The sequence below is a fragment of the Sciurus vulgaris genome, assembly GCF_902686455.1.
Source record: "Sciurus vulgaris genome assembly, chromosome: 10".
NCBI lineage: Eukaryota > Metazoa > Chordata > Mammalia > Rodentia > Sciuridae > Sciurus > Sciurus vulgaris.
The window spans coordinates 56861203-56866899 of record NC_136470.1 but is presented as its reverse complement, the minus strand read 5'-3'; the positions used below and the strand labels follow the sequence as shown (position 1 = coordinate 56866899).

The window sequence follows — 5697 nt, the reverse complement described above, 5'->3', positions numbered from 1 at the left end:
AACAGAAGAGAGAAATACTAACACATTCGTAACTTATTTACCGGGACTTTAATACCCCACTTTCAATAGGGAGAAAACATACAGATAGATCATTAAAGATACAGAGGGCTAGAATAACACTGCCTCAGCGCCAGCCCCGGATCCGGCGCCCCCCGGCCTGGGCCCCCAGCACCCTCCGGCCGCCCCTCGCGGCCCCCGGGCCCCAGGTCGCAGCGCGGAGCAGGAGCAGCATGGTGGAGAAGTGCTGCCCGCTGCAGAGGTATGGCATGTACCGCTGGTTCTCGCAGCTGCCTCGCTGCAGCGTGTGGAGTTCCTGAGCGGCCTGTTGGACCAGTACATCCGCTGGAGCTGCGCTTACTCAGTTCATGCCTGGAGGACTTGGGGCGCAACGACTGCCACTCGCTGCGTGACTCGGAGATCAAGGCCAACACCTGGCCGACCTGGGCAGCCTTACCAACCTGAAGGACGAGGTGGTGCCCAGCAAGCTGCTGGTGTCTCTGGCGCTGCTGGGCTCCAAGCAGCGCGAGGCGGTGGGCGTGCTCTACCGCACGCCCACGCACGTGGACTCCATCATCCACAACTGCTGGCTGCAGCTTAAGGAGGGCGGCACTGGCGATGAGTTCCTGCTGCTCTTCACCATGGCCTCTAATCACCCGGCCTTCAGTTTCCATCAGAAGCAGGTCCTGCGGCAGGAACTCACGCAGATCCAGAGCAGCCTGAGCAGTGGCAGCTGGGGTCCTGGAAGCCAGAGAGCTCCCAGTCCAGGCGGCGCTCTGCCCACTTGTCTGTCCTGCCACAAGATGGCTCTGCAAAAGGAGGCTCAGCTCCAGGGTGTCAGCGATGGCCTGGAGAAGGCACAGCACACCTCAGCATATTCCACAGAGGAGTCACTGCCCAAGAGGCCCATGGGGAAGCACGGCAAAGTGAGTGTTGAAAAGATAGACCTGAAGGGATTGTCACACATACACAGTGACACAAATGTTGACTGTTCCTTTGAGGTCTTGTGGTCTGATTCTTCAATTACAACAGTAACCAAATCTTCCTCAGAAGTGACTGAATTTATTTCAAAGTTATCGCAGCCCTGCCCTGAAGAGAACTTGGACAAACCCATTCCTTGCCTGACTGGTCCAGATCTGTTCTACGTGGAGAGGAACCACATGGATCTGGAAGCAGGCCTGAGGTACTTGGCTTCATTGCCTTCTCACGTATTGAAAAATGACCACGTTAAGAAGTTCTTCAGCACTTCATCTCCGACCCAACAGCTTCAAAGTCCAAGTCCTGGCAACCCCTCCCTCCCAAAAGTAGGTGCCGTGATGGGTGTGTCTGGCAGGCCTGTGTGTGGAGTGGCCGGCATCCCGTCCTCCCAGAGCGCTGCCCAGCACCACCTGCAGCCCTAGACCAGCGCAGCTGCGGCCTTGCCTCACTGCCCCATTCCGGGGGCTCAGGCTCAGCCCTGGCCTTCCGTGCCCAGGTGGACGCCCCGCCTGCCATCCTGATGCCCTCCTGTCTGCAGGCCCCGCAGCCACAGGAGCAAAACGGAGTTTTGGATTGGCTTAGGAAGCTGCGCTTGCACAAGTACTACCCTGTCTTTAAGCAGCTCACCATGGAGAAGGCCCCAGACATGTCACTTTCAGCTCCGAGGCCTTTGTTTCCAGTCCTGATTCTCAGCGACTTTGTGATGTGTTTCTCCTGTGCAAGTTTTTGAGCCTTACCAAAGAAGACCTGAATAAATTCGAGTCCCTCAATGGGAGCAAAGAAAAAACTCAAGACTCAACTGGAGCTGGAAAAGGAAAAGTCAGAGCGGTGATGCCTGAACTCCTAGGCCCCCACCTTGGTCACCAACAGTGGAGTGGCCTGAGTGCCCCCCACCAGCCACGTGGGGCCCATGCAGGCAGGGCGTGGTGGCCATGCTGCAGGAGCAGAGCGCCTGGCGTTGGGCCGTCAGTGGGTGTGCAAGTGGCCAGGCGGGCTCACACCAGATGCTCACCTGCCATTTACAATTTGATGGTCATGCCGGTCTTTCTCTGTTTTGTCTTGCATGATGTAGCCCAGGAAGGCAGGCAGGAGAGCAGGAGGGAAGCTGACTGCAGGCCTTGCCCGAAACCCTTTGGGCAAAAGAATTAGGTGCAGAGCTGCCAAGCTGACAGCACGGGAAGTGACCCTGCTGAGCCTGAGCAGGCTGGGCCATGCTGGCTCCACGCTGACCACAGGAGCCAGTGCTGGATGCCTGTTGTGATGGTTCATTGTCTCACAGGGTGGGACAGGTTTTCCTTCACAGAGTAGAAGTAGCAAGAGAAGAGAGGCAGAGCACTCAGGTGCAAGGGCTGTTCTCAGGGCCTGGGCAACGAGAGGGCACTGTGCTTCTTGCTGCCCTGCTCTGCAAATGTGTTTCCATGCTCTGCGCGGAGCTGGAGGCCCACCTGACTGCTGCCTGCCTCCCCATGAGGCCTTGGGCAGTTGGTGCAGGTGAGACTGTCTGACTCTGGCAGAGGTAGTCCCTGCCTCCTCGGGGTTTCCAGAAGGGCTCGCCTCCAGGTGGTGCTCACTGGTCCCCTGTCAGCCCCCGTGTGGACGTGGGTGCCAGCCTGAAATTTGGCCTGTGCCTTCTCTGCAGAGCTTTGGGTGGAGGTGGAGCAGCCCTCGCACCAGATGCCCCAGGAGGGCAGCTCCTCTGAGTATTCCAGCTCCTCTTCCAGCCCCATGGGTGCGCAGGCGTGGGAAGAGAGCTCGGACAGTGCCAAGGAGACAGACATAAGGCGCCCCTGCAACTCATGCTGTGCTGCCCGCCCCGCGCTGTGCCACGTAGCGCTGACCACTCTTTTCCGTCCCCAGGTGTGGATGTGCACTTGGAGGGCTCTGATAAGGAGAAGCCTGTGATGCTGCTGAGCCACTTCCCCTCCAGCTCCGCCCGGCCCACGGCTCAGGTCTTACCTGTGCAGAAAGAGACTGGCTGTGGCCCTGCAGGCCACCACCCTCTGCCCCCACAGCTGTTGCCTGCAGTCTCGCACCTGTCACCCATCTGAATGCTGAGTTCCTTGCACAAAGCCAACAGAGGAGGCACTGAGGGGAAGCTCCTCTAGTCCTCTGTGCACTAGCTCTTGTCTTTGGAAGAAAGGGGCAAAGGGCCTGGCCCGAGGAGCAGCATTAAAGTGGAGAAAAGCTTCGGCAGTGCTGTGCTGGACGTGCTGCCCTCGTCCACGCCCCACGCGCCCCTGCAGGTCCTCTCGGGACTCTCGGAGGGCAGCTCTGTGCTGCCCACTGTCTCCTTAGGGCCCAGGGCCAAAGTTGTGCACGCAGCCACTCTGGACATGGTACTGAAGAAAGCGAAGCAGTCAGTCCTGGCGGTCGAGACCAGCACAGCCGCCTCTGGGATGCCCAGCACTGTCCTGTATGTGGCTCGGCCGCCCATCAAGCTGCTACTGTCCTCCGTTGCTGCTGACACTGCTGTCTCTGGGCAGACCTCCAGCCCCAGCAACGTGAAAATCAGTGTACCCCCTGCAATAATCAACACCCGGACTGCTCTGTACATAGCCAACACCAAAGTTGCCTTCTCTGCAGAGAGCAGAGTGCCCATGGGCCCCCTGCAGGGCAGCTTCTGTGCCAACAGCAACACTGCCTCCTCCAGCAGCCACCCCTCCATGTCCTTTGCCAACATGGCCTTGCTCCCCAGCTGCCCTGCCCCCAGCTACAGCCCAGCGCTCTCCTCTGTCCCCTAAAGCAGTTTCTACAGTGGCAGTGGCTCTGTGGGAAATACTCCCACCTCCATTCAGAGCCACCAACACCACCACCACCATCAGCAGCCCCCAGCACCCCCAGCCCCTGGGCCGCCCCTGCCTGACTTTATCTTGTGCATGTCCTGTGGGTGCAGCAGCAGCTGCGGCTCTGGAGACCTCACAGACAGCTACGCCAACTACTTCCAGCACCCTTTCTCCAGGCCTTCCTTGTTCACCTTCTGGTTCCTGCCCTTCAGCCCCATGTGCAGCAGTGGCTATGGCTCCACCTTCCCCATCATGCACGCTCTCTACAGCAGCAGCATGACACCAGACCACATCCTGGGCGGGCAGTTCACATTTGCTGTACCACCAATGAAGAAATTCATGGCTGGGACAGCGGGGGTCTACCATACCCATGGACTGTTGGGAAGCAGCAATTGTTCCAATCACAAAAAGAGTGGGAATCTGTCGTGTTTAACTGTGGGGCCGCAGGGCACCATGCTCAGGACTGCAAGCATCCATCCATGGACTTCAACAGGCAAGTTACTTTTAAGTTGAAATATGCCACTCTAGCAGAAAGTCTGGATTCCACAGACTGATATTTTTCTCTGGCAACAGAACATTATTAAGCAATGGAGACATAAGAAAAGTTAAATACAAAACTGAGATGTCAAGTTGCTGTTGAGCTTCATATTTTTGATCCAAAGGGGCTTTACTTTACTAGATGGGATAGAAATCTAGTGTAGAAGTGCATCAGACCCCACTTTATTGCCAAAACCCTGAACTGGAGCTTGATGTCAGGACTTGCCTAGGGGCACCTCTGTGTTTGAGTCTTATCCACCCCCACCCTGGCTGCAGTGCAGAGACCGCCTGTCTCCCAAAGAACATTGCATCATTGATCCTTCCAGGCTCACACAGTTCCAGGGCAGCTACGCACAATCTGATCAGACTGCAGGTTTGAGTCCTCCAGTGGCATCCTCCAGATGGACTCAACATCCAGGGTTAGGGAAAATGTCAACTTTGTTTTGTTCTGCTTTTTCCTAAAGTGATAGGCCCTAATCTCCAGGATTTCTAAGGGTTGCACTAGAGATGAATGTAACTGACATAGACCTCTGCAGACTCTGAGACCTATCAATGCAGATTCCAGCCACATGGGGAGTGGGCACCAGCTGGCGCTTGCCCAAGCACAAAGGAGGTCTCAGTATGTTCTCCTTTCCTGCAGACAGATTTAAACGATGCTAAGTGGAAACAGTTCATTCTCAACTTCATTTCTAAGGGTCCAAGATCCAGGAAATCATTGTGGAGGCTTGAGACTAGCCCTCCCCACTGCTCCATTGAGCTGCTGAGATCTGCTACCCACACAAACACCTCCTGCAGCAGAAGAACAGCTCGGTTGCTACCAACTCCATTAGATTGTCCTTAGTGAAGCTGGCAGGCTGTCCTATCTCACAGGGCTCCCAAGGACCTGACCCCAGGGCTTCCTGGTGATGTGCATACTTGACATGGGCCTTCCAACAGTAATACAGTCCTGTGGTTGATGAGCAAAAGCTCTGACATGCTCTCCTGTCACTTTTTTTTTTTTTAAATTAGGCTGTGTATTGATAGCTAATTCCATTAACAGTTGCCTAGAAAACTTCAGTAGAAGGCAGAGACAGAGAGCGCATAGACCAGACACAGCCTGGGACTGGGAGAATTCCTGTGTTTAAGTAGGAATTAGTGCCCTTGCTATAAACATCTACATCTCAGTCCACTAGAATGGAAGCATCTAGGGGCTACAAGGATAAAAGGAATGTTCTGCTCATGGGACATTATTTATCCTTCAATATTAACACAGATCGGCAAAATCTTGCCAGGGATTTTCCAATTGAATACTGAGAAGAAAAGTCACAATATTCAGATAATTCTGTATTAAAATGGGACAATCAGCCTCATGCAAAATTGGTGTAAATCAAAAGAAATGTCCTAGAATTTAAGGCATTGCGAT

At 55.0% G+C, this 5697-nt stretch overlaps 1 pseudogene across 1 annotated transcript; it reads left to right on the top strand.

Moving 5' to 3' along the window:
• Window positions 1-230: 230 nt before the first annotated feature.
• On the top strand, window positions 231-4812 carry LOC306671098 (zinc finger CCHC domain-containing protein 14-like; annotated as a pseudogene). Its single transcript, XR_013766773.1, has 4 exons — window positions 231-1612; window positions 1699-1940; window positions 2615-2776; window positions 2833-4812. The product of XR_013766773.1 is annotated as a zinc finger CCHC domain-containing protein 14-like (transcript).
• The last annotated feature ends 885 nt before the right edge of the window (window positions 4813-5697 follow it).